This window comes from Numida meleagris, chromosome 2 (genome assembly GCF_002078875.1).
Source record: "Numida meleagris isolate 19003 breed g44 Domestic line chromosome 2, NumMel1.0, whole genome shotgun sequence".
Classification (NCBI taxonomy): domain Eukaryota; kingdom Metazoa; phylum Chordata; class Aves; order Galliformes; family Numididae; genus Numida; species Numida meleagris.
In genome coordinates, this window is record NC_034410.1 from 36193915 (window position 1) to 36221626 (window position 27712).

General features: G+C 34.8%; 1 protein-coding gene across 2 annotated transcripts in view; it reads right to left on the reverse strand.

Annotated features, from left to right (window-relative positions):
- The window catches only part of ZNF385D (zinc finger protein 385D), a 158254-nt gene that overhangs the window by 9670 nt on the left and 120872 nt on the right, over positions 1 to 27712 (reverse strand). The window lies entirely within an intron of this gene.

Genomic DNA, 27712 nt, shown 5'->3' on the forward strand with positions numbered 1-27712 from the left:
CACTGATTGATAGGCCAAACTAAAGTTTTTATATTCTGTACTAATAAAACTAGAATTAAAATAATTGTAAATTCTTGTTATCTGATAAAATAAAAAAATAGATACTTCACTTAGTATCAGCCAAAACTATTATTAAATGAACTAAAGTAATTATTAATACACAGTATACATTTATCCATGAATCCCTATATATTATTACATACTAGTAATATGTACTAATAACTGTAATTAAAAATACATCATTCTGTATCTAAGACCTCCAGGAACACTAAAAAAGGATTTTGCTTTGTGTATTGGTGGTGATTAGAAAAACTGTAAGCATGTTAGATATCTAAATCTTTTTGGAACTCTAGTGCCTGCATCTGAGAACACATGGTTTTTCCATAGCTTTCAAATCTGTAAGAGAGAAAACACATGATATACTGTGGTTTGAATAACATATAAATGACATTTTGTGTGAGTCCTAAATATCCATGCTCGATATTGTCAGTTAACTCAGCAAGGTCTTCAAGCCTCCAGATGAGTTTGGTTTCCACCAGGTAAGTTCTATAAGGGGCTTCATCCTTGCCAAGGACACAAAAACAGCTATCCAGGTCCTGAATGCACCAAGAAGCTGATAGCCTAAACTCTTACAGGATTCTCACAGACCTCTCACCATCCCATTTTGAAGCCCAAGTACATGGGACATAGATCTCTCTCACTGAAAAAGGGAATCGCAGAATCACAGAATTAGAGAATCATAGCAGTTGGAAGGAACTCCTGGATATCATCTAGTCCAATCTCTCTGCTAAAGCAGTTCCCTACAGTAGGCTATACAGGATAGTGTACAGATGGGTCTTGAACATCTCCAGAGAAGGAGACTCCACAACCTCTCTGAGCAGCCTATTCCATAGCTTCACAAAGGGAGAGAGAAGAAAAGGCAAAGTAATATAATTTGGTAGCTGGGTACTTAGCAGGGTATATAGGACAGTAAGACCTATCACTGAACCAGTGCAGAAGATGGAAAGTAAGTTACAAGAGGAGAGAAGGTGACAGAGCCATTCTGCCCTTTAAGATAGACCAAGCTTTGCAGGGCTGTATTTTGTCATACTAAGCCTACTGAGTAGCAGCTAACCTTGTAAGAAATTTTATTTACTTTACTGAGATTCTCCTGTGGTTGGGTACTTTTCCAAAACAGACAGCTCACACATCCTTTGCTGTCAGGGGTGCTCTGCCTGTAATATGTTTTATTTATTGTCATCTATTACAATAAACAAAATAACTATTCTTTGGATTATAGATCTCAATATGCTGTGTGATGCAGGAGGGACACATTAACTGATGCCTGCAGAGGTATGTTTCAGACTAATACTGTTCAACAATTTCATTAATGAAGAGAACGCCTATTAATTTATCAGACAATAGCAAACTGGGAGGAAAAGCAAACATAATAGGAGACAAAATTCAAAACAATTTTAACATGTTGGAAAAACCGTCTAGAAAATTAGAGACTTTTCAGTAAAGACAATTGCAGGAATCCACACTCAGCAGGATGAATGTGACCTATTAAAACAGGATGAAGATCAACAACCCAGTACTCGTATTTGGTGGTTTTTTTGTTGTTGTTTGTTTTGTTTGTTTTTTAAGAAAAAGCTTTCAGTAGTGGATAACAAGACGAACACATATCATGCATACCATGGTGTTCTGAATAAGGTCCCTGCCATACTGAAAGTGCAATGTGAGAGATTTGTGTGTAGAGATTTGTGAAGTTCTTTTTCTCCTCTAATCACCACTGGAGGCCCTGCATCCAATCTGGGGACTGCAAATGTCACATTAACAATGACTTGCTCTGTTTTTAATTCAGCAGCAATAGAAAAGTAAACCAACACAAGGAGAGTTGCAAAGGAGGAAGCCAAAACAAACTAGAAGCTTAGAAAACATGGCCTATTAATATAGAACATGAAGGGTAAACAATGCCAACATTTTTTCAGATGTGCAAAAAGTAACTAAAAATAAGAGAATAAACTCTTCTCCCTGATCCCTCCTAACAGGACATGGACTATTGGATTACAGCAAGGGAGACTTAGATTAGACATCAGGAAATTCTTTCTAATATTAAAGCCTGTAAAGCCTTAGAATATCCTACCTACAGAGATACTGAAATATTGCCTGTTGGAGGATTTGGAAATGGCTGAGCAAATGTCTGCAGAAACAACCCAATTAGCAGGAATAATTTACCTCTGAGGAAACTTCTAGCCCTGTCAGTTTCTATAATTCGTGCATTTTGTAATGTTTCTATGTAGTCTCCCAAAATGTTTTAGAAATTATTATTTATGAAACCCAAAGGCTGTGTTTGTGATGTGAATAGTCTGCCAGGCATTAAAGCATAGAGCAAAAGTTCCTTGTCAAGGTCTAACGAAGGTGTTTTTTTCCTGAGATTGAGTCTGGATGTGGCTCTATTCTGAATGTACCGAGAGTGTCAAATACTGTTGCAGAAGGAATGGTGTTATCTTGCTGAACATTCTGTTCTTAATTTTTATATTTACTGGAACAAGAATTATGTTTCAATAGAAAATAATATTTTGAAATATTAAGCCTTTTGTTGGGAAAGTGATGAGTAAATGAAGCCTTTGTATGTCTGTCCAGAAAATTATTAATGTTACTAGTCACTCCTTTTCCATTTTGGAAAATACATACTAATGCTGGCTTTCCTTGAGTTGAAAGTTGCAGCAAGTGCATCAAAACCCCACTTTCAGCAGTGCATAATGCTGCTTTTAAAACTTCTGCCTCTCCGTCCTAGGACTATTGTACAGTAAGTAGCAAGTCTAGCTATGTATTTTCCTTTGAAAAGGAAGGCAGAAGGCAGGCAGCACTATAGAGAAGGAAGGAAGAGTGAAAGAAGGCATTAACATTCTCAGAAAATTGATGGCAAGGTTGTTGCTCATCCTAATCTTGCAGGAAATTAGAAACGTACATCAATCACCATTACCAGCTCTGCAATGCAAAGGTTAGCATGCCTTAAGCAAAATATAAATCATCATTTCTTTATTTCACTTAGGAAAACCTGAGGCAATGGACAAAAAAAAATGCTTGAATAACTGCAGTTTCTGTACTGCTTCAAATATATATCCTTCTGTATGTATGTTGATTGCATACTTCACCATCAAAGTGAAAAGAAAATACAATCATTACTTTGATATGTATGTGTAGAAACAGTATTTTACATAAAAATTAAACTAAAAGTGGTAAACGTCATCAGCATATTCTTCAACTATCAAAACCATCATTACTCCGAGTATATATTCTGCTCATATATCTTCCAAAATAGACCCTTTATAAATGCATCATATATTTCAGAAATGCAAACATATTAATGACATTAAAACATATATAGGAAAACCATCCAAGTTTGTCTTGTAAAAGCTATGACACATTTAAAAATGAAAAGCTGCTCCTCCTCATGTAAACTGCATAATTTACAGGGAACACATTCTAAAAACTGTCAAGTAAGCTTAAAAAGAGGAAATTCTTCTCATCTAACCAGTGTGTATATCTTTGTGTATATTATTCTATTACTTCCTATACATAGTTTAGTGTCCTAAATACAGTATGCAGCATTAAAGGTATAAAGGATTAAGGAAAAAAAAAAAAAGCTGTAGGAAGGCATTGGAACTGATGCCCTGAAGACTGAATCAGCATTTCTTAGCATTACATTATGACAGTGCTTTAAGTGCTACTTCAGTAATAAATTATCTAAAACCAAGCTGGAAATTCGATCACAAATAGAAAATTTGTTTCCGGTGACGCAGGCTTACAGAACTGTGCTATTTTCATAACAGTGGCCTCCAGCAAATATTCGTTATTGCAACTGTCACTGCATGACTTTGGCATAGAAGCAGATTGCTAATATTGTGTAGAACTGGATTCCAGCAGCAAAAAAAAGAGTGTAAATTTCAGGATTCACAACAATCCATTTATGCTCCTGCTCTTAATATAGGAACAGAATAAACATTAAAAGTAATTAAAAAATAATTAAAAACTAGTCTAGCTCTCTGGAAAAATCAAAGATTTATTTTAACAAGAAGATAAAACCAGAAGAAAAACATTCAGTGAGAACTGACTCCTTTGGGTTATACAGATACTATAGTTCCAGAAGAAAACTACAAGTATGTGATTAAGGTCCTTTTAAGTAAGCAAGGTTAATTTTATACTCAGCTAGAAAACTCATGATTTTTTCTTTAGACTGGAGAAACATAAAATTATACCAACTCATGTTTTTCTTCTGAGTATGTGAAAGTCTCACTCATCAGTTTCTGCTACTAAGAATTTCTTGTCCTAAAACTATAAATAGACCTACAGAGAGAAAAGCGCTCTGACTTCAAACAAATCACAACTATTTATGAGCTTATTTTTGCTTCCACAATCTCAAGTGGCATGCATTTAAAAATATCTGATTTAGCACATAACTCATGCATTCTGGTCTCATTTAAATTCAGCTTTGCCTTTAACATAAACGGATGGAGAATTTGGCCCATAACACTGTCCACAAAGCAAACAAAAACAATTTTTTTTTTACAGCCATGAAGTATATTATTTCTTACGCCAAAGAGAACTTGATATGAAGTATTTCACTGTACTTTAAGACCTCTTACTACTGCAAAAGCATTGCCATCTGGCTTGCTTGTTGCAAGCCTTCATCAAGTAAAAGACCACTCAAGTACGGGTGTTTGACACTGATATATTCAAAAGAGACTCAACATTTTATTTTCCTGCTTGCTAAGGACAGGGTCCCTAGCTTCCTGGTCTTTGTTGAAAATCCCATGCTCTGCATCCTCTCTGTTAATTACATTTCAAGATAGGGTATTATTTCTTTTGAATCTATAAATATAACAGCGGACTATATTATAAACAGAGTACCATCTCAAAAATAACTATGCAATCAAACTTTTTGTGCTTGGCTGACTTTCTGAATTCCTGTTCTTAAACATAAGCATGTGTGCTAGCACACTGGTTGGATCTGGCACTTAATCAAAACACTTTGGGGAACATTGACTCAAATGTATCAGCTCCTCCTCTATTGTATGTAGAGAATACAACTTGCATATTTTGTGGTTGATTTATATTTGGCCTATTACAATATATTGTACAGAAAATTCTTATAGTATCATATTATGAAAATTCCATTCATTATACTTAGTTTTACATTCAAAATCTTGATTCAATTTAGTTTTATAGATCTATTCTGCCCCAAATGGCTATCTTTTACCTAGAGAGTTAGAACTGAATTTTTAGAATTTAGAAAATCCATATAATTTCTTTTTAAATAGCCTACATCACAGGTTATTTTATTTTATTTTATTTTTTGCATGTAAGTTTTAATATCTGAATGACAGCTCTGTACTTCATTACTTCATGGCAAGATCTCCATCAGTGAAGCAACACTAAATATTGGAATTCATGATAATTGCCTGATATTTTACTATTTAATGGATCACAATGGAAGAGTCAAAAACTCTGAAATAATGAACAAAGCTGCATATGACTAAACAGGAATACAACATGAATATTTTTGATGAAGTCCCTCTTGTTTTTTTAACATCAGATATCCACCTGTTTTCTCTTCTTTCCCCTTTCACTGCCCTAGGTTAGTTAGAGACTAGCTTGCTAAAGTTCCTTGTTATTTTGATTTGTCTAGGTCTTCATCATGACTGCTCTTGATACCCCAAAATGAAAGGCCTAGTGTTTCTAATGTAGTGCCCAAGCATTTCTTCAGACAAACAGAACAAACACTACTGAGAAATAGAAGGACAGTAAAACTTTCCCAGGACCAGTGTGAAAGCCAAATGCCAGGAATTTTCTGGGTTTGTAACTGGAGAAGCAATGACCTCACTGTTTTGACCAATCCATGCTTTTTAACACTTAAATAAATCACATTATACACAGTATTCATTGCTTAGAAATAAAGAATGAAGAAACAAGTGGCCCTAAAACAAGTGGTTTCATTTTACTGAGACCTCTACTCCATGCTTCCCCATGACATGCTTTGGTGCAGACCTGATGGGAGTGAGACAGAAAACTGCACGTTTTGCGACAAAAGATCTCCTCAGAGAGAGCAAGAGTGAATAGAAAGTAGCAAACTTCACATAATTACTCTTTGGATTTTTTTCCTCCAGCTAAGCCTGAGTCAGCTGAGTCCTAAAATGACCCTTCTTCATTAATTAGCAGTACACAATCTTCTAACAAAATTATACCTCATTTTTCCTAGCTGCTCCCTTGGTTTAAAGCACAGTTCATTAATCCTGAACAGGATTAACCACAGAGGGACAACTGCATTCCTAGTCAGGTTAATTGCGCAGAGCTGGCAGCAGCAATAACAGCTGGGGGTAAAAGGCCTATGGAAAAGGAAGGAAAAAGGTAGGGAAATGTCATGCTGTGCCTGGGTTTTGGACTTTGGGTAAATGTAGCTGACAAAAATGTGTCTGGAAGGAAAGGAGACAATGAGCAGAAACTATTTATTTTCAGGCTATTTTAAGCAACTATTGGTTATGTCTGGATTTGGGAGCTGAGCTGTCCTTTCAGGTCTATTGCATTGATTTTCCCCTCAGTGAGGCAGAAGAATAATGGCCTTCACCAGTATGAGTAAAAGGGTCCTTGCACAAGGAGCTTTAGGGGGAAAATCATGTTGCTCACTGAAGCTATTGCTGTCATTTAATTAATGAGACTCATGTAGTGAAAAATTCAATTTTAAATCAGGACAAAATGTTTTAAAGGGTGGAGCTTACAGCCAAGTTCAGAGGATTGTGTGGATTGGTGTCTCAGCAACCCTGCTAAAATAACACATTTTCTATTTAGACACTAACTTGAAGGTTATACATAAAGTGGTGTGATAGATTTCATTTTGATAGCTACAATTCTATGTTGGAGGCTGTAACATAAAACACTGTTTTTAAGACAACTAATAAAACATGCACATGGTGGTTTGATTACCTATTGAAGGAAAGCTGTATTATCCTACACATAGGTCTCCCCTTTTAGGCAACATCAAAGGCGATACTGGCAAACTGCCATCAATTTTACATCTGCACATGCTTCAGTAAGTGTTTCCCAACTTTTAAGTAAGAGCAAAAACAGTCAAAAATACATTTGCAGTGAATCTTAATTCCTAAGTAAAAAATTGTGCAGTGATTGTGTGTTGCACCAACAGAAAACAAGGACTTGAAAAACATTTTTTAAAAGCTAAACACTCACTAAAGAAAAAGGTCTGTAAGACATACTGGTCAGATAAATTTGCCTTGAGTGTATCTTTTTACAGCACAGAGACTAACATCAGCACAGCAGTCCCCATCCATATTAATAAAATCTCTTATCTTCCCAAATAGGATAGTTGCACACAAACCGCCTGTTGTTCCTTGGCAGATACTGAACTCCAGGGATATCTGAGGGATCTAGCTTTGGCCAGAATTCATCTAGAGACAACTATACCAGTGAAGTTAATGGATGGTTGTGGTACTGTGTCCAGGAACATCCCTGGCACAAATGAGTATCACTAGTGTATACACTAGTCCAAAATACATTTTAAAATAGACCCTTGTTTAAAATAGGCTCTGGAGGCAGTGTTACCCCAATGGGAATCCAGGGAGGAACTTTTGTCTGCATCAATAACTTCCAATAGCTATTACCTCTCTGCCCAAAGACCCATTAGGGCTTTACCTCAAGCCATGTACTTGAAAGAACATGTTGTGGTTATCAAGACCAATCTTGATTTAGACTCATGTCTACTACTCCTTCTGCCCCATGTGTCTTTGTGAAAGACCTAGAAAAGAAAGAAGCAATGGAGATGTTGTCTTTCACCTTGCACTATGAGCTATAGTGATGGAAGTCACCTTTGAAAGGGGCATCTCCTAAACTCTCAATTTCTCCAACAGATACAAAAATCAGACACAGTCCAGGCTATGCATTACTGGAGATTAAGAAGATTTTTTCACGTAACAAGCAGGCTGGCAAAGTCTATTTAAAATTTGATATCAGAAACGATTTACTGTTGAATATTTCTCTCAACATTCTGTCACCAGAAACAAAGAAGCACAAAGAAGTATTAATCACTGGCAGAAGGAGAGAAAATATATTGCTTTCATTAATGAAATGGAACAAGGAAAGAATGAGTGACCTGCACAGCAGATTGCATACAATTGCTCTCCATTTTAAGCAAAGTTTTTGTTGTTGTTGTTGTTGTTTTATTTTAAGCAATTTGAAGCCTCCACCTAAACTTTAAGTTTCAAATCAGATTTATATTCGTAAAACCTAAAAGTAAATTTAAATAATTGGAATCTAACATAGAATTTCTGAGAACTCTGACTTCTGACTGCCCTCATAAGTGTAATACCTCATGGCTTTCTCCTGTCTCGAATCCAGGAATAATTAAAGCTATTCCCTTTACAGCAGCTTACTTCCTTTACTGGAGAGCATTGAGCTAGTAAATCTGTTTTTGGCAATAAACTAATGTTGTATCTAAAGCAGGGATGGTCAGAAGCATCTGTTACAACTGTAATTTTTTTCAGCAGAGAGAAGGCAAGGAGAGCAGTGAGAAGATACATTCTTTCAGACATCTATCTTGGGGTGAGCTGCAAGTAAAGCTTCTAGCAGATGTGTTCTGAACAGCAATGGCTTTCTTAGAACCATATGCTCTTCTACACATATTTGAGACACCAAATGCCTAAATTTTGGAGGAACAAATTGCCAAAGGAATTGATGAGAGAACACGATAGGAAATGCTAGTGTTATTATCCTTATTTTAGAGTAAATGAGTGTTCTGTCTCTTTTGCTATCCCATTTAGAATTTTAGCAGCCATCTTTGGTTTGATGCATTTTCAAGGAATGTTCCTTTGGCTGGCCACATAATTGTTGGTAACATGTTTTGTCAATTGACAGATGCATCCCAAGTCTACTAGAATCACAGTGAGTGCCAGAGAAAGGAAATGTCTTCCGATTTCGAGACAGTCTGTGAAAGGATCTTTTACTACGTACACCTGCAATTACTAGGACCATCTATTTAACTTGCTCTTGTATCTCCAGCAGGTTCCATCACCTAAAATAAATGTTCTCCATATTACCTTCATCTGCTCTACTCGTTCTCCTCTATAACCCACCTCGGGTCACTTCTGGGCTCATGGATACATCTGCAACATCAGTGCAGCAACATCATTTAGAGAGAGTTGCACAAATCCAAATCAGCCATTTATAAATAAGTTGCAGTCACCATAGTTCTTGGCATGAGTTATGGATTTTGTTTTGCTTTTTCTTCTGAAGAATAAGAGTTCTTTTTTTGTTTATTTATTTGTTTGCTTTAACATAAAAAAAAAAAACCAAAAACAACCTATTCTTTTATGCAACACTAGCAGCCTTCATTGGCTGCCATGGATCAGTCTTCACCTTCAGGCAGCTTGCTACCAACTGAACTGTTAGCCTAATTGCATTAGTTGGCAGAAGCAGTATCTTAAGCAAACCACAGTGAGGTTGGATATCTGATCATTGGAGTAGGGACAGAGTGAGAGAAACCTGTCTCGCTAAGTTATCTGGTGAGTTACCTTGTAAATTTTTCTCTTTGTAAGAAGAATCTGAAACAACACCCATCAGGGAGGTTATTAGTGCTTTGCTGTCCGGGATGTTTATCTAGTCTGTACCATAACTTTAGCAGGCAAGTTTTACACAGAAGCAAAATGGAAGAAGGCTTTACTAGCACAAATGTGTTCTCCTGGTGAATTACATAAATTATTTTGCAAAGAAGGGAAACAATGAAAATCACAAATACAATGGCATTATTCATAGATAACTTCTAGATCTGAATCTCACAGAATCACATATACTATTTGATTTAACCAACAGAAATAAAATGACTATAGGTTTCTTTGCTTGAGATAACAGGTAGCAAAGTAGTTCTTAATAAGAAAAGTGACAGGGGAAGAGAGCAGCTTCATACTAATGAAAATTAGCATCAAAACATCAGCTAAAGATTAGCTTGAGCAAACATTTGAAGAATTTCAGATTAGGCATTTAATTCTTACTGTATTTTTGGTCTTCCTTTATGCATGCTCTTGAAACGTTCATTTCAACAACCCACCATATTTAAATTAAAAAAAAAAAAAAAAACAAGAATGACATAAATCAATATTAATAGTGACATAGTTAATTTTGTTGGACAGTGTTGCCCAAAGCTTGCACAAGATGAAGTTTCTTTTGTGTTGAGTGACAGCCGCTATATTGTAAGTGGTGTAATTCTTTGGTGATTATTTGTAGGTGAAGTGAGAATTGCAATTTGTTCAAAAGAAATGCCATGGAAGGCTATTTGAATAAAATAGCCCTATGCAACAGGAACAGGGCTGCTAATAATTTCAAATGGGTATAATTGTAATGGTCAGTTTTTTCATATTCTGTTGTCTAGTAGGGGAGTATAATAATAATAATACATTTTTTTATTAATTTCCTTGGTAAACCCAAATTGTCATTCTCTACATGTGATACATCTTCCTTTACATGCTGGTAGTTTTTTTATTATTATTATTTTTGGGATTGTTTTGTTTTGTTTTATTTTTCCCCTAAAGCATTACACAGTAGCCACAAAGGTGGTTTCAGCTTCCCTTTCAAAAGTGGCTGCAAATATCACACCACTTACAAGATCATATCCTAACTCTCTCTGTTAATTTTTTTCCTTTCTTGTACAGGACAGTTATTCAGACATCACTCAATCTGACATCATTCAGACCCAGCATTACCTCTTCAAAAAGAGACAAAATAAACTTCTCCTTATAGGAGCTTAATATCCTATAATGCTGGATCTTTAGCTTTCATTCAGTCATATCCCTCTCTTACGTGCAATATAACAGAGAAAAATATATGAATAAGAGCCCCGGAAAGCCCCAGTAACAAAAAGAGATGAAAATTATCCTCATTTAAGAACATGGAATTGCAGCCTCTTTATGAATAACTGACTGTATTTTTCACATTCATTTTACACAGTGTCTAGAAGAACAGACTAACTCAAGAGTCTTTCATCCATAACAGTATTTGTTAATCAAAATACAAGTTTAAAGTACCACATATCTGGAACAATTAGATCACTATTCCATAGTCAAACCTTCACTCAGTTTATCCTAAGTGATTTCTTTAAAATCCACTTTCTGTTCATAAAAGCAATATTGTCAGTACTTCCATTGTGCCAGAAAATATTATCTCAAGTTACAGTTCTAAGATCTACTGAGGAACAGAATACACAGAGAATGGGGGTAAATAGTACCAAATGAAGCAAACATTATAAAAAACAATAATCCAGACTAATTTTGTATAGTGTCTTGGGGATTGTTGGAAGGTTGTTTTTTTCTGTTTGGTTGGTTGTTTTGTAGGTTAACATTTGGGGGGAGTGGGGGAGGGTGCATTTTTTTTTTGCAAGGAGGTGGGGGAAGTAAGGGAGAGGGGAGGAGTGTATTTTACCTTCTATGGCTTACTTCTTTTGAATATCTATCAGGTAGTAAAAAACATTATAATTATGATTTTCAAAATTTTCAAGGAAACCCTGCTGTACTTAAAGAAATGCATCAGTTATTTTCATGAAAAATACAGCATTATGAACCTCATTCCATGTATTAGCTTTCAGAAATCTTGGAAAGAAGATGTACTATGACTGCATTAGTAGAATAACAGCAGCTGCAAAAACACATTTTGGAATTCCCTTCAGCTTCTGTAGCATGCAGTACAAGAATATTTAAGGATCTCCTTAGCACGGGAATGCCACATTAGACATGTTCTCAGAATCGTTAGGCTGACCCCTTAACTATATTAAAAAAAAAAAAAAATGCAAATGGTTTTACCTAGGATCACTTTATATCACGGCATTTTAGAAAAGTCAAAACAGGATATGAAAAATGACAGCATTGTTCTTCTGAAACAAAACTTCCTCTGTGACAGTCCCTGAAATTGCCATGTATTCTATGAAATATAGATTTGGGCCTTTTGGATAATTTCAGTGTTTTCATTTTTGGGAATCTGAAATAATTCACACAAAATGTAGAGATTTTTGGTGAACACTTGCCCAAATTGATTGCTTACATACTATGAGCATTAGCTATCTGGCCAGCAGATACAGAGTTTGCTTAGCTCTCCTTCAGAAAAGCTTCATCAGCTGTGACCTTCTAAGCCAACTGATTACGGGTGCACTTGAGCTAGAGTCTTAGGATGTATACATATACATACATAAACATACTTATACATACATATGCACATATAAAAATATGTATATATTGTCATGGTTTTATGATTTTCGGTTATTGGTACTCCACATCATAACATCATGTAGTGAATGTACCTGGTTCTCAGAAGAGAAGGACTACTACATTCCCCACGGCACTTTGCTCCTCTGTTACCATTTTCCAGCCGGAGGGAAAAGATAAAAGCTCACAGTATAAAAACTTGCAGATCATGAGACCTCGTCCCTTTTTCCGCCGTGTCTCGTCTCGGCAGCACCTCGCTCTCCAGCCGTCTTATCGTCGGTAGTAGAGTAAGGCCTACCTTGATTTTGGGACATTCTCTCTCTCTGTATTGGATTTATCAGCTTAAATTGTAATTATATTGTATTATAGTGTGTTGTTTTGCATTCCGATATTTTATTTAGTAAACTAGTTTGTTTCTCCTCAGATTGTTGCCGCTGTTCTTTGCTCTCAGGGCCATCTCCCTACCCTTTTCCCCTTTTCCCTTTTCCCGGGACGTGGGCCCTTGGGTCCCCCGTCCCCTTTGTCACGGAACCGGGCCGAACGCCTGTAAACCGTTGACAATATATATTTTTTTAATTATCTTTTTTTGAGTGGGAGAGAGAAAGACCATAAACTGACCAGAAAAGAGAATACTGGTTCCTTTTTCCCAAAGCCTTTGAACTATGGATTAAATGATAGAATCAATGCCAAAAGTCTTGATCCATGACCATGAAGAAAACACATACACTTCTACTGCTGTAAGATTTTTTGGTTAAATGAAAGACAAGGTTGGAATAATGCATGAAGCAGTAAATATAGACTTCAGCTACTGTGAAGCCATTAGCAAATATGTTGCTGTCTATCTCATCTTCAAAGGACTACATATTATACATTTCTGCCCTTCTTCGCAAATTAAGAAATGTGAAATTAGTCTGAAAATATTTATATTAGTGGAACCCAAGTACGTCAGATTAATAATGTACAGCATTAAAATGTTTTAATACTAATTTGGAAAATAGAAGTACTTGGCTTCAAAATACGCAATCCACCAATTTTCCCAGACAGCTACGTACGACACTTCACAAGTCTATTTATTATACATATAGCACACATATATCTGATCTCTTTCATGTCCTGTTAATAGTGAAGGCAAGATGTGTAATGGTTTATGCAGACAAAGAACAGAATACACTTCCATCTTTCATTTCCGTGGCAGGAAAATACACTGGATAAACACTTAAGTATCTACTTCTCCTAAAATGAACTGTAGTGTCAAAAAGTGTCTGAAGATGAGGGTAGACAATACTGAAGTGGTTAAATCTAAAAAATGCACTGTACTATCAGTACAATTCTGCAGGAACAGGGAGCACATAATGAATTATAACAAACACAACTCAGAGATGTCAAGGAGTGCTTGAAAGCTATGTTTTTGTAATTTGTTCTTAAAGCTTTCAGACAGCTTTAACAAGAAATTAAGGTAAAATTCCAGCAGTTAAACTATGTAATAAACAAAACAAAACAAAATCATTCCTCCTCCTACCCTTTTTAACACTTGCTAATAAAATATAGTAGAGTTGATATTCCAGACTTTCAAATGCAGTAGGAAATCAAGATTTGAGAAAATAAAATAATTATTAGAAATAGAGAACAAAGAAAAATACACTTCTCAATTTCACATAGTAAGGCTAAAAATTCATTAAGGCACAGAGGAGCTACTATTAGCTGTGACAGCAAAACACTGGAGGTTGTCTTGCTTCTTAAGCCCATACCCTACTAGGGTTAGATTTTAAATATTAAGTTGTTAACCATCCATAACACTTACAAAGGAAGCTCAAAACCCACTAGAGATAAGAAATTCAAAGTAGAAATCCTGAAATAAAGGAAACAGTTCAGTTTTCTATTACTTTTTCCTTTGATATATATATTTGTATGCCCTGATCCTGCAACACCCTTCTAGCTTTTGGCTTCTCAACTTTTCTACTTATGGGAAAAGCCAATAAAAAGAGTATATAACATATGAGAAACCACTTAAAATCAACTCACTGTCTATTTTGATACCTAATCATCATCACTGTCTTCATCAGACTGTAACCTCTGATACTTTATTGACAACAGCGCTTAGCTGTGCCAGGAAAGATGATCTGGATTAAATTGCCTTCTACTCTTTGTTCTTCTGTATCTAAAGACATAGCCCACAGTAACTGATATTCCAGCCCCATATTAGGTAAGATTGTGGCTACATACAGGATTTCTTCTAACATGTTGTCTTAGGCAGAACCTCAGAGAACTTCTCTAGCTTTGGAAAAAACTGTGTACAATGATTTCAGTTCTCCAAGTTCTTGTGTTGTATAGTTTGCATCACATTTCATATTTCTAGGTTCACAGTAAGCACGTAAGCAAGGCTTGTCAATGTATCTTTTTGCTCTGAAGAAAAAGCCATAGGATTTAATCATTCAGTACATGAACCTGAGTCCTAGAAAGTAGGTTTTCCTAACACTTTAATCACAGCTTAGTCAAATGATCAGTGCATCTCTCCACTAGCTGTTTTTAGCTAATTCTATAAAAATAAATAGGATTGGACTGGAAAGCATCCATATTTGGTAACGTCTTTCTTATTGTGACTTCAGGCTGTAACAGCTGTTTCAAATGTCAGCAGATAGGGCAGAATTAAAAAGGATAGACAATAGACAGGGGAAATGCAGATATAACCTATATGTGCCTAATACCAAGAAATCTGCAGATGGATAGTTGGTTATCAGTTCTTTTATCAAAATTTATTAATACTTTTAATCACTCCAAATGTGCAGCTGCTACCATGCCAAATGAGATGAGTCTGATAAAGATCTCTTCTTTGCTCTGCTGAAATACTGAAAAAAATGCCACACAACAGCTGACATTCGAGAAAAAGTAAGTATTAGAAAAATATTAATATAATCAATGTTCTTTAAAAGTGTAGTTGAAATGAAACCTGCTAGAGCACACCTATGCTTCCCTCAAATATATAGTTTATAAAGAGAAAACAGGATCCTCATTCCACTGTAGATAGATGAAAATCTATTATGAGCTGATTGTATCACTAGAATGCATTATATGACCTAAAAAAATCATTAATTCATAACAATAGTAATTACTAAAGCTACCAAAGCACTTCGTACAATGTCTTTTTGGCTCATTTAGTATGACAGGCAACTTCAGTGATTCTGATAAGTTTGCCACTGGCAGTACTGGTCTAAGACATAACAAAATCAAGCCCTCCTTGAGGCAATCACTAGCAGTGATTGCACTCCCCAGTTAAAATGGGTCAGACCTGCAGGACTAGATTCTCATTTTGCTTGTTTGTTCAAATGCAGGTTGAGATAGCAAATCGGGTTTTTTGTACATGTAGAACTGAAAAATGGAACAAAGTAAATCGTTCTTGCAACAGCAAAGTCTATGAAAATGTCTTTAAATGGGATTTTGCATAAGATCTCTTCCAAAAAAAAAGAATGTTTTTTTTTTTCCAAATCTTCTTGTGTGTCAGATTATAATTACTGGAACTATCCAACTGAATTTAAGAGAGAATGACAATACCTTTAGGCCTAAATTGTGACCTACTTTTTCCTAAATATAATTTCTCATACCTGTTAGCAAAGTCCACGTAGATCTTTACATGTGCTTTTTTTTTTCCAAAACAAATGCTTCAACGATGTTTTTTCTAAAAAAAGAAAACAAATAATGCCAGCACCCGTACAATAACAAACCAATCTGCGTGCCTGATGGAAGGGTACAAATGGTAAATCCTGTAAATATTTTATTCACTTTTTCGAACTTCCAAGAGGTAATGTTGGCACTGGCAACAGTAAATCAAACGTATTTGAAAATTACGAAAAATATCTCAGCAATGATCTCATAAACTGGAAATATATATTTAGCTCAAAGTTTTATCCTCTCAGACTTAAAAAAAAATCCATTAATCTTGTATATATATTCTGTCTTTTCTCCTTTGAACTTTTAAGCTTTTAATGCTTTGTTCTTTCAGATTCTCCTCTTTTTCCCTTGCCAGTAGCTCAGCAATTCATGGGCTGCTGCTTTACGACCAAAGCTGCACACTGTACTGGCTTGTATCACCAGTATCAGCAGCTGCTGTTAAATCACCTGTCAAATTTGCAAAATTCTCACTCAATTTACCCTTAATGTCAGACTTGCACTTTTTTGTCCTTGTTTCTGTTCATGTTGTTTACACAAGGGTTCTGCTGAGATCAATGGACGAGCAGCTTGATTTCCATGCACAGATGATCCTTTATACCAGCTGCCTCTCCACAAGGAAATGGAGAACAGAGCAAAATTCAAATGCATGTTGATGTTTTATGTACTGGGTTGCATGAGTCATTGATTCATGTATGAAGTAGGCAGCATTGGATCTGGGATATCTAAATGATAAACTAGCAGTCTGACTATTGTGCAGGTGTATTACAAATTAATTAATTAATGTGCAGTATGCTAATCCGTTTTGGAAATAATTTTGTTACTTTGTATACATGGAATATAGATTTGCTTGTGTGTGCAATATGCCAACTTCTATGAAAATGTATTCATCAGTGTAAATCAGTTGATGATATCAAAATACTGAGAATCATATGCTTACAGAATTTAACCATAAATAATAGTTTTCAATGCAACATTTTCTAATCCCGACCAAAATGAGAGTTGATGAGGTCTTATGAGAACAACTATTTCTCACCAGATTTCAAAGTTAGGTTAGGTTTCTGTAAGAGATTTCAGAACAGACCACCACAATAGTAATAGATAAAATGCTTCAGACCTGATCCTCTTACATCCAGATGGTAAAAGGAGAATTGCATAGTCACTCCTACATCAGATAACATAAACTGTTCCTTTTGGATGCCATAGCACTAGTGGAAGACTGAAAAACCCATAGTATTTCCTCAGCTCTTTCTTCCTCACCCTGTAAATATGACTGGATTGAAATTCAGATCTGCCAGACAAGATTAATTCAAAAAAATTCAAGGTGAAAAGCCACTGGTGTGGGTGGTAATTACTGCTACAAGTTCCAAACACTACAGAGGACATTACAAAGACATTACAAACATTACAGAGAACTTCACAGGAAATTTCATAGTGTACAGTTTCACTATAGTAAACCCTTATCACCAAGAGCTCTATAGGTCCTCAGCACAAAGTCACTTTTCATAAGAATACCCACTCCAGCTGCACAGTTTAGGATGCTGCAGTTAGCCACATATTTACACAAACACAATGTGATCCTTGTAATACTACAAAAATGGTTTTACTTTCTGCCCAGTACAGTTTGGTGTGCAAAGAAGGCACTTTTCAGTCACTTACAATGACCACCTTCTCTTGTTAAATTACATTTCTAATATTTGGAATATTTACTGTTTTGGTGCTATAAACTTTGTAAGAAAATATGACACTGTAGTAGACAGTAGCTCCCTTTCTGAATCAAAGGACACACCTCACTGCTTAGTTTGTTAAATACTAAACTGTTTAACTTCGTGAAGAAGATATTACTTGTTGTTGTTTTAAATAAATGTACTTTATTTTCTGTTTTTAGTTTAGTGGATCAGCTTATCTGTTTTCCTCTGTAAATCACTTTTTTTTGGAACTTTGAATGTTCTTGTCCATCAGAACTTACACCAAAATAGTCTGAATAAATGCTTCTAAAGCTAGGGAAATACTGGGTTGTTTTTTGTTTTTTTTTTTAACTCATACTTTCTTAGCATGTATACACAGTACAATTAGACTGGTTAAAATACTAGTGTTTCATGTAGCTATAGGTACTTGCAGCATCACGGAAAAATAAAGGAAAACATTGTTCTAAAAGGTTTAGCCATTAATTTATTGGGAATATTAAGCAAATATGGAAGTAGGTGTGCTGTTGGAGTATAGTGAAAAATCTGGAAGGCTATTTAAGAGGAACAGGCTTTATGGAGAGATTTTGAGAAACAAGGGATAGAGGGGTTATCTAACACATGTGAAGAGACAGATGTTCCAAGAATAGAAGTGAAACAAAAAAAGCAAACTGACATCAAAACAGCATGGAAATAGACAAAAGAATCACCTAGAAAGCAGTCTGCACAGAAGCTCAGGTCTGTCAGTGTTCCACAGGCAAGGAAACAAAGACAAGAATAATGATTTTCCATTTCTGATGGAAAGCTTTTGATTGCAGAATTAAAAAATACACACATTTAATTTGACAAAAGATTTCTGCATCGCATGTCTTTCTTCACTGTTCAGGGAATTAATACTACACAATGGCAGAGCCAAAAATGCTGCTCAATATTGTGTCCACTGACAAATGTAAAATAGAAAAACTCAATTTTGAAAACATTTATATTTTCATAAACTTCAGAAAGTCAGCCACTGCACTGACTATATTCTTAGATTATTCTATATTGGCACATATTTCACATAGCACCAGAATAATTAATCTGACTGAGAAGATATCAATATTATTAATGATCTTTACCCCTGAATGTACGATCATTTCTCCATGAAGTATTTTCATGGCTAACATCAAAATATAACATTGAGGATGAGGCACAGCATGATAATTTGGTCTCACAGCCCGAAGATAAAGCACAACTTTCTTTGCAAATTCACACAGAAATTTGCCTATTGTTTTGAATTTTTATTCTATTTCTATTTATAATTTATATTCTATTTTTATTTTTTAAATTAAACTCTCAGATGATAATTTTAATGACATTAAGCTAAAATAGCATGTGTTTCAAACAATAATTGAGGAAAAGGTTTTCCCCAAGTAAAAACAAACAAGCAAAAAAACAAAAAAAACCAAACAAACAAGAAAACCCAATCCCAAACCAAACGAAACCAAAAGACTCCAAAAGAAAGTGTACAGAAATATCTGTATAAAATTACAGAAAAAACTAAGATACGTTTGCATCACATATATCAAACCATGTAAATTCAAGTATGTAAATATGCAGAATATGAAGCAGATGGAAAAAAAAAGTAATAAAAAATGAAAAAGGAAAAGTTAAAGAAAATGTTGAAGAACAACAGAAAAACACAGTAGACCTTTTAATATTCTCAATTGTAGTGCATGACTGAGTTTCCAAAAATCTTTCCTAGAATTCAGGAGCTGAGGAACTTGGCTACTCCATATCATCTCACCACAACTCCTCTTTCCTCTTGCTCTTAACCTCACGTAAAGAAATAAATATGCTCAAACTGAAATAAACAGGAAATGTATTACGAGGAAATTTCTAAGCTTATTGTAATAAAGTTAGCAGAGGAGATACAGTTCTGTAATTTTAGCAGATTTTCCAGGCAGGATAAAGAGCATTACACGACTGGTGTGCATGTGATAAATTTAAAAAGTAGGCTTTTATCTTGCATTTTTGATCATCTCATCCCTTTCTCTGTCTGCTTATCTTTCTCACCCAGATCTGTGTACACCATTAAAAGCTCTGCAGATTCTGCAGAGCAATGATTTGTCAAAAAAGAAAATCCCCAAAGAACCACAGCCAGAGATATCTACATCCATTCTAACAAATGTGGAATAATGACATTTCTCCACAAAAATAACCAATCTAAAATGCATGACAGCTAAGCAACAATGCATTTAAGATACTTGTATCACCATGCTGCTATATAAAAAGAAATTTTACATCACTTGAAAGGAATCAGTAGTGAATCCAGTTCAATATTCTGTCTCCAATAGTCGCTGACACTATCAACTTGAAAGGAAAACCAAATTAAAACTAAACAAAACAACACAACACAATAACACCACTCTTTCAGTAGGTTGTGTCCCTAGAGAATATTATGACATTATGCTCAGAAGCTGAATATGCCCAAAGCTGCGCAAAACAAACAGTTTATTCTTTGAATCTAGCAAAATTCTTAGAGAAACATTTTAAAAGATCAAAACTTCAATTTTTAAGGCTCTTTTGAACAAGACTGAGGCCTAACAGAAAAATTACTTATTCTCCCAGCTCTCCTGAGGTACACTCAGTTCTATAAAGAAAAAGATTTGTCTGCATAAATGTTTTAAAATGTTATTCAAATGGAAAAAGAGACAAACTCAAAACTATAGCTTCAAACTAATCAGTGCTGAACAGAAACTTTTTTAACTGCCTTTAACACAGCATTTCTAGTTAGGACTGCAGACAGAAAATGAAGCAAGTAATCCTATCTGACATCACTAGCAAGACAAACAAAAGATCATCAAACAGAGCATCCCCAGAAGAAATGTACTTTTTAAACTTATGTGATACCAATCAGAATGCTATCATTTCAGGATACATAGTGAGGGATGGAGATCTCAGAAGGAGGTAGAAGGAATGAGTACTGCAAACAAACAGAAACAAGAATGACCCTGTCTGAATTAAAGAGTATATATTTTTACATTAAAATACTAATCAAACAATTGAAGAATTCTTCCTGATATTTAATGCTTATTCCCTTATGATTTATTTCAGCTATTGCTGTTGTGTTCTATTACATTATAATGTCAGGGTATTTTCCATCAATAAAAAATGTAAACTCTGAGGACTGAACAGAGCATAACTGGAAGTCTGTCTCTTCTAATCCCAAAGCAGATAAGCTCCTAGCTCTGTGTGTATCCACTGATTTTACATTTGACTGTGGGAGTAGCCAATGCTTAACCCACTGAATAATTATGATCGCCTCAATCAGTCTTGCTTCATCTTTTTATGAAAAATATAAATAATAACTTGTTCATATATATGCAGATGTATGCAAACAAAAAAAAAAACCACTATCATTTTGGAGATATTTTTACATTTTCACACCATTTTTCTCATCCAAAATTGAAAGGATAATAATTCATGTGGCTTTATGGATGAAATATTCTGCATGTAAGTCAAATCATATTTACCACCATCTATAACATTCTGACGGTACAAGCTGATCAGGCACTAACATTCATCATCTGTTTTTTTAACATTTTTACGAGAATTGCACCATAAGATTTAATGTGCTTTAGTCCTCACAATCTACTGCATCTTGGAAAAACAAATATATCTTTGCTTAAAGAGCTTTCTTAGTTTTGTTTCAGTTATGCTGGGCTTTCTGCATGTGTAAGTTCTCTGAACATGACTCATTCTAGTTTGCCTTTCTGTGAACCTTCAAAATTCCTGTCTTTTTTAATGTCTCAGATTACATATACGCTCAAAATTGCATACAGCTGTCCAAACACTATCTTAAAATCCCCTCAGAGCATTAAAATAATTTTCATTGCATTGCACTCTATCCCCCTCTTAAAACATTATTAGTCTTCTGTTTGCTTTTTTATCATCGCTTATGCGTAGTGCTGAGTTTGATTCTTTGATTGTCTACTGTCACATGCAGATATTACTCCTCATTTATGTCTGACAGGATATGCCTGCTTAATATATATTCTGGCTATTCTAAATCTGCTCCTTCACTGTTTCACTCTATGTGCCTGCCTGAAAATACAAATTACATTTCCCCACTATAGTTTCATAATCAAATGAGTCTTCCAAATTAATTTTCTTTCTTTTATATTAAAGAGATAACATACATTCTTTTTAATAAAAGGAGGTCATTCTTAAATGTTATATGCTTCTCCATAACTGTCCCATTTATTTCATTTGCATGCTAAGTGATGTTGCAAATCAAAGAACTATTATTTTGGTGCACAATTAATCTAACAACCACCTTCTTAGAGCAGGTAACAAATTCATTCTTTCATGCTGACAAAAATTATTTTTGGCTATGCTACTGAAATAAGATTTTGGCAAACATAGGTACAATGAACTCAATCAATAAAATGATGGCTCAAATAATTTTTTTTCTTAGAAGTATAACTAATAAGTTAATTTTTTTGCACTTAAAATGGCAAAGGAGCATCATTGAAATGATTGGTGATTAGTTTTCAAAGCTGCTATGCAGTTTAATTCTGGTGACAATGTCACAAAACCTAAATGGGCCTATTTTGTTTGAAGACTGAAAATCCTAACACTTAAAAAGCTATTGTGCAAAACATTAGCAATGCTCTTGTGAATAAATGAATTAGGTGATAGAAAGCTTAATCTAAATGATCTGTTTAGTTTAAATGTAAGAGTTGAAAAAAATTAGGAATAAAAATTACTGCCTTGTGTCAGACTGAAAAGATTACCTGTTTGCTATTTTTTTTTCATGAAAACCAAGTAAATCACTGAACTATAAAAATTATTAATTGAAACTTATGTTATATCAAGGAATAAATTTCTGTTGTCTGGTAAATTAATTCCTACTTCATAAATGGAAATGTGGAAAATTTCATTTTATTTTGATTTCCTGTGGTACTAGAAGAAGCCCAAACTCGTAACACATATACATAAAATAAAAGACAGCATATGAAAAGATAGAACTGTAAATTTACTATCTGGATAAAGGTTTCTGGAGGCTTATAGAAGACAGTTCTGGATTTTAATCTTAAAATAATAAAGAAGTTTTCATAGTTTTTGTACTTTTAAAAATTTCACTTGTAATAATCCAGATTTAATAGTGTTGCAGTCCAAGGAGATCTGTCTCTGACTGACAGATTGAGGACAAGAAGAATAAGGGATGGTGGCAGTGGAAAAACATAGAGCTGCAGCAGAGAATACAAAAGGAGGGTAAGGTATAACATGTATAGACAAGAAAATAGAAGAGCCAAGCACAGTTAACAGAGGCTTTGATAGATATTTTTCAGCCTTTCTTTGACACTTCGGTCCAGAAATACCTTTAAAAGTAGGAGAATCATGGTTCACTGCCCATTGCTTTGTGATGGCTGAAAGCAGTTTCCAGTCAGCTACCACTATTAACATTCTTTTCCAGAAAGGATTTTCAATAGTCCAGTTATAGACAATGAAGTTACCATGATGTAAACGAGACCATAAATACTATCAGATCAAGACAAAAGACAGAAGAGAAAGTATAAAAGAAAGAAGATCTAAGCACCCATAAAGTCCTATCTGTATCCTAGAACCACAGCTGGCTAGATGAGTGGCTGAAATATAGTCCAGAAATATGTTTTCTATTTTACTGTTGCACTACTTTTCTTCAGCTGCAGTTAAATTACAGTAAACCACACTAGCCCTTTTAAAATCATTTGTGCTTTTTCAAAACTAATTACTAGGACTTGTTGATTTGCTCTTCGGTCTCTACGCTGTGTGTGGTATGCACCCACATTCACATTTATCCACATTAATTCATTCAACTCAAATTACTTGTTTGAGAATTACAATAGACATCTTACTTTTAGGACATGTAAGGATTTTTGCCCTCGAGTGCCTTGCCAGAAGTTTAAGAAATACTATATTGTTAATGACATCTACCTTTGCAGCTTTCACTAAAGAAAGAAAAGAACAAACAAACAGAAACAACTGAAAGGGACTGCTACCCTATTGTCTCAGTTAAATAAATAATTATTTAGCTTAAAACCAGCTATCTTAGGAGATAAAAGTGAATATAGAATTAATAATTACAACATAAAACATGCTCTAGAATTCTGATTTGCTTATCAAAAGAATACATTTCCTTCAACAAAAGAGGCAAAATCTAGACTTTAGTTTTAATAGTCGTATCTCTGTTGAAGACTTTTTTTTTTTGTCTGTGTGCAGGTTCAACTTCAGACTGCAGTGATTTATTTGCCTGTGGTTCTTATGAGAAAATCAGGAATTATAGACCCCCTTTATAAATAGACCTTTTGTAAAGTCACCTTGAGCAGAAGGTTTACAAGTGATATACCTGAAACATACAAAACAGTAAATCACAATTAGAAGTTAAATATCAATTAGTATGTCTCTACAATAATCTTTTGACATGTAAAAAGTCAGAGGACTATAACTTATTCCTAACTCACTTCCTTTAAATTTCTTTGATTTTATTTTTCTCCAGATGGTGGGTCATTAGAACTTTCCTGAATAACCTTTATATAAAAAAAAAATTCAAAATTTACATTGATTTTTAATGGATAAAACTGACTAGAGACCTCTCAAAAAAAATACTGTTAGTTTTTGTTTGTTTGTTTTTCTTCTTTTTTCCCCATACAAGTTTAAATATCAAGGGTTTTAATTAACATTAGACGAATTTTCCTCCTGTGACCTAAAATCTACACAGCTACATTTCCCCTCAGGCTCCTAGTATTGGTTGAATTAGTGAAATAACTTATCCTTGGCAATATTTATATGGCCTGCTAAAAAACTTTCAGCATGAAAATAATAGAGATGGAAGAGTACTCAATTAGTACTTGCTAGGAATGCTCTCTACCCCTTGGATAAGAGATCAAAGATGAGTCATTATCTGACCATATTCTAAATGCTTTATTTATCAAATGCAAATGCACAGAGAGAATGATTTCAATTTGTCAAGTCATTTTTGATCCATTTCAGGAAAAAAAGTCGTAATGAATATCAAAACTACCCATTATGGATGACATTTTGAATTGTACTGTTCTCTAAATGAGCACTAATAGTTTAGAATGCTACAGCCAATATGCAAAGCTATGTGAAATAAATTCCAAATGGAATAGAATAGATATCTTACTAATTCATCTTGATAAGAAAAACAAACCAAAAAAAGCTTCAGGTCAGTAGTAGTAGGTACAGTCTTTCACTTACAAGGTTCTGCAATAAGGACATTATTAAGAAATGTATCTATTTAGATGCCAACAGTTGAGATTTGATAAGATTCATGTTTGAATCTTTATTCTTTTTCTTCATTCCTTTACACTGACTACGTACATAAATAATACATCTAAATAAATATTTATGACAGACTCCATGGATTTGAGCACATAACCATGATGATTTTAAGTGAATCTAAGCGAAGTATTCAGACATTTTCAGCTGATGAAATCCTAGACAAAACACTCCTCTGCAAAAGGAACAACATAGAAAGAAAAGTGGCAGAGAGTAGAGTTAATTTCACATGTACGTTAATGAAAAATGTCTTATTCTTCTCAGCCTCTACAACTTGAGTCTGTTAAACATCTTACATAAAACTTTGATCAGTTGTGGTAGTGACTTCTAGAAAAGTTGATATTGAATGGAAGCTGACATGGGAGTGTGAGAGACACTGTAGTTTCACTCTTCTTTTAGGATAAAACATAAGTAGGAAATTGCAGTTACTGTCCCATGGAAAACAGTTTTGATGTTGTTTTAGTGAAAATTAAATGCTGACTCAAAATTTTCATTTTCAAGGAACTATCATAATTTCTAAGTTATTTCATTTCTTTGATATTTTCTAAAATAGATTTGCTTGCTGTACTGGATAATGGAACTCCTGGCTTTCTGGAATTACTTTGATGAAATGCGGAAGAAATTATGTTTGCGAAATATTATACATAGAAAAACTGATGTATTTCCTTACAATAGACTGATAATATTCAGAAAGAATAGTAAAGTGATATAATTAATGAGATTTCAACCTTGTAAGGAGTAATTAGGATAGCACTGATGAACAAATTCGTAACAGCAGAAGTCCCAAACCTTGGACCTGAGTGTACTAACTTCCCTTACAAAGAGAGGAAGACAGAAGCCAATATTTTTAGAGATTTCTCATTTAACTGAAGTAAGGAAGCAACACTTGTTGGAATTATATTGACTTCCATTCCCAAGAGCATTTTGTTAAAAATAGTTTCATTTTACTGAAGTAAACTCATCATCTCCTGATGATGAAAAGATGTAAGATCCATTTGTCAGATGGATTGTTCGCATTCTTTCTTTTTTTTTCCTTTCTGGAAATATGCAAGAAACATAAGAATATAAAATTAATTGTATACAAAAATTAAGAAGAAAATGAAAGTCAAGAAATAACTATATATAATTGTTCATGAACTGATGGTCACATCTTTAATATAGAACTGTTAAAACAATCATAGAACATGTGGAACTACTCCAAGAGATGGGAGAAAAAAAAGAGAGAGAGAGAGAGAAAGGAGAGGCATTTCAGGACTCATTATTTACATATCTCAGTAAAAAAATGACTTTCTATTGTTGAACAATGTATTAAAACAACCTCATTTTTTTCATGGAATCAACAAAATTATGCTATGAGGAGTGACAGTAATCATAACCATTTTCCTTATAAATAACAGATGGCAAAGTCCAATTTATGCACAGATAACTTTTCAGTAAGACAAAAAAGTTAATATAAGTTCTCAAGGAACTGCCACCTCCACTTGTATACGTTGACACTCAAACATACACACTGGATACAGAGTCTAATAATAAAGTTGGACCTTTTGCATTTCTTCTTCAATGATCTTTTTTTCACAAAGGAACATGTATAGTCAGAATCATAAACAACATGTTGGCCCTAAACATCTTCCTCAAAGCTCTCACCAAAGGTGAAAATCTTTGCTGTTTTCTACATGGGTTGCTTCAAAAGTAATGTCTTCTTTTTTATTATGTTGACCCATGAAATCAGATGTGGATGTTAGTCGTATGGTAGTAGAGGCTGAATCTTCCCACCAATGTTACATTAAACTTTGTTGCCATGTGACAGAGGGCAGCAGATGGGCAGTCTAAAAAAATGGTGTCTGACATGGAAGTGCACATGAAGCAAAGGTGTGGAACTGAATTCCACCACGTGGAAAAAATAGCACCCACTGACATTCATTTTCTCTTGCTGAATGTTTATAGAGACCAAACAGTGGATATGAGCACAGTGAGGCAGTGGGTTTTCAGGCATTTCAGGATTCACGACAGCAACATGAAGACAAGCCATGTTCCAGATGGCCATGCACAGCTGTCACACTACAAAATGAAGAGCATCTCTATCAGCTCATCTACATAAATCGGCAGACTACGAGAACTATGCATGGAGCTGAATATTAGATTCAATGTGTTGGAAACAATGGCGGCCACATTGGATTATGGCAAAGTTTGCACCACTTGGATCCTACAAATGCTCACATAAGAACTGAAACATCACCATAAGCAAGTTTCTCAGGACCTGTTGAACCAATGCAAGTCTGAAGGAGACAGTTTCCTGGATCCACATCATTACCAGTGACAAAACATTGTATCATCAATGCAAGCCAGAGTCAAATTAGTACTCCATAGAATGGCAACATGTGATTTTCTTATCGACAAAAAAGTTCAATATGCAGCCCTCAGTAGGTAAAGTGGTGTGCACTGTTTTTGGGGATAAGGAAGAGGTGACCCTTACGACTTCCCGGAACCTGGACAAACCATCAACTCTGACCACTACATCTCAGCATTGATAAAACTAAAGGCTCAAACTTCCAGAGTCAGGCCATAGAAGAAGACAACCTTTCTCTTACAACATGATAATGCCAAGCCCCATCCCAGTTTGAAGATCATGAAGCACACTGCCAGTCTTGGATGTATTGTCCTACTACACCCACCGTACAGTCCAGATTTGGCACCTCCTGAATTCCATCTGTTTGGGCCGATGAAAGATGAACTGCATGGGCAACATTTTCCTAGCAATGATGCCATCATAGCAGCTGTGAAACAATGAGTCACTTTGGC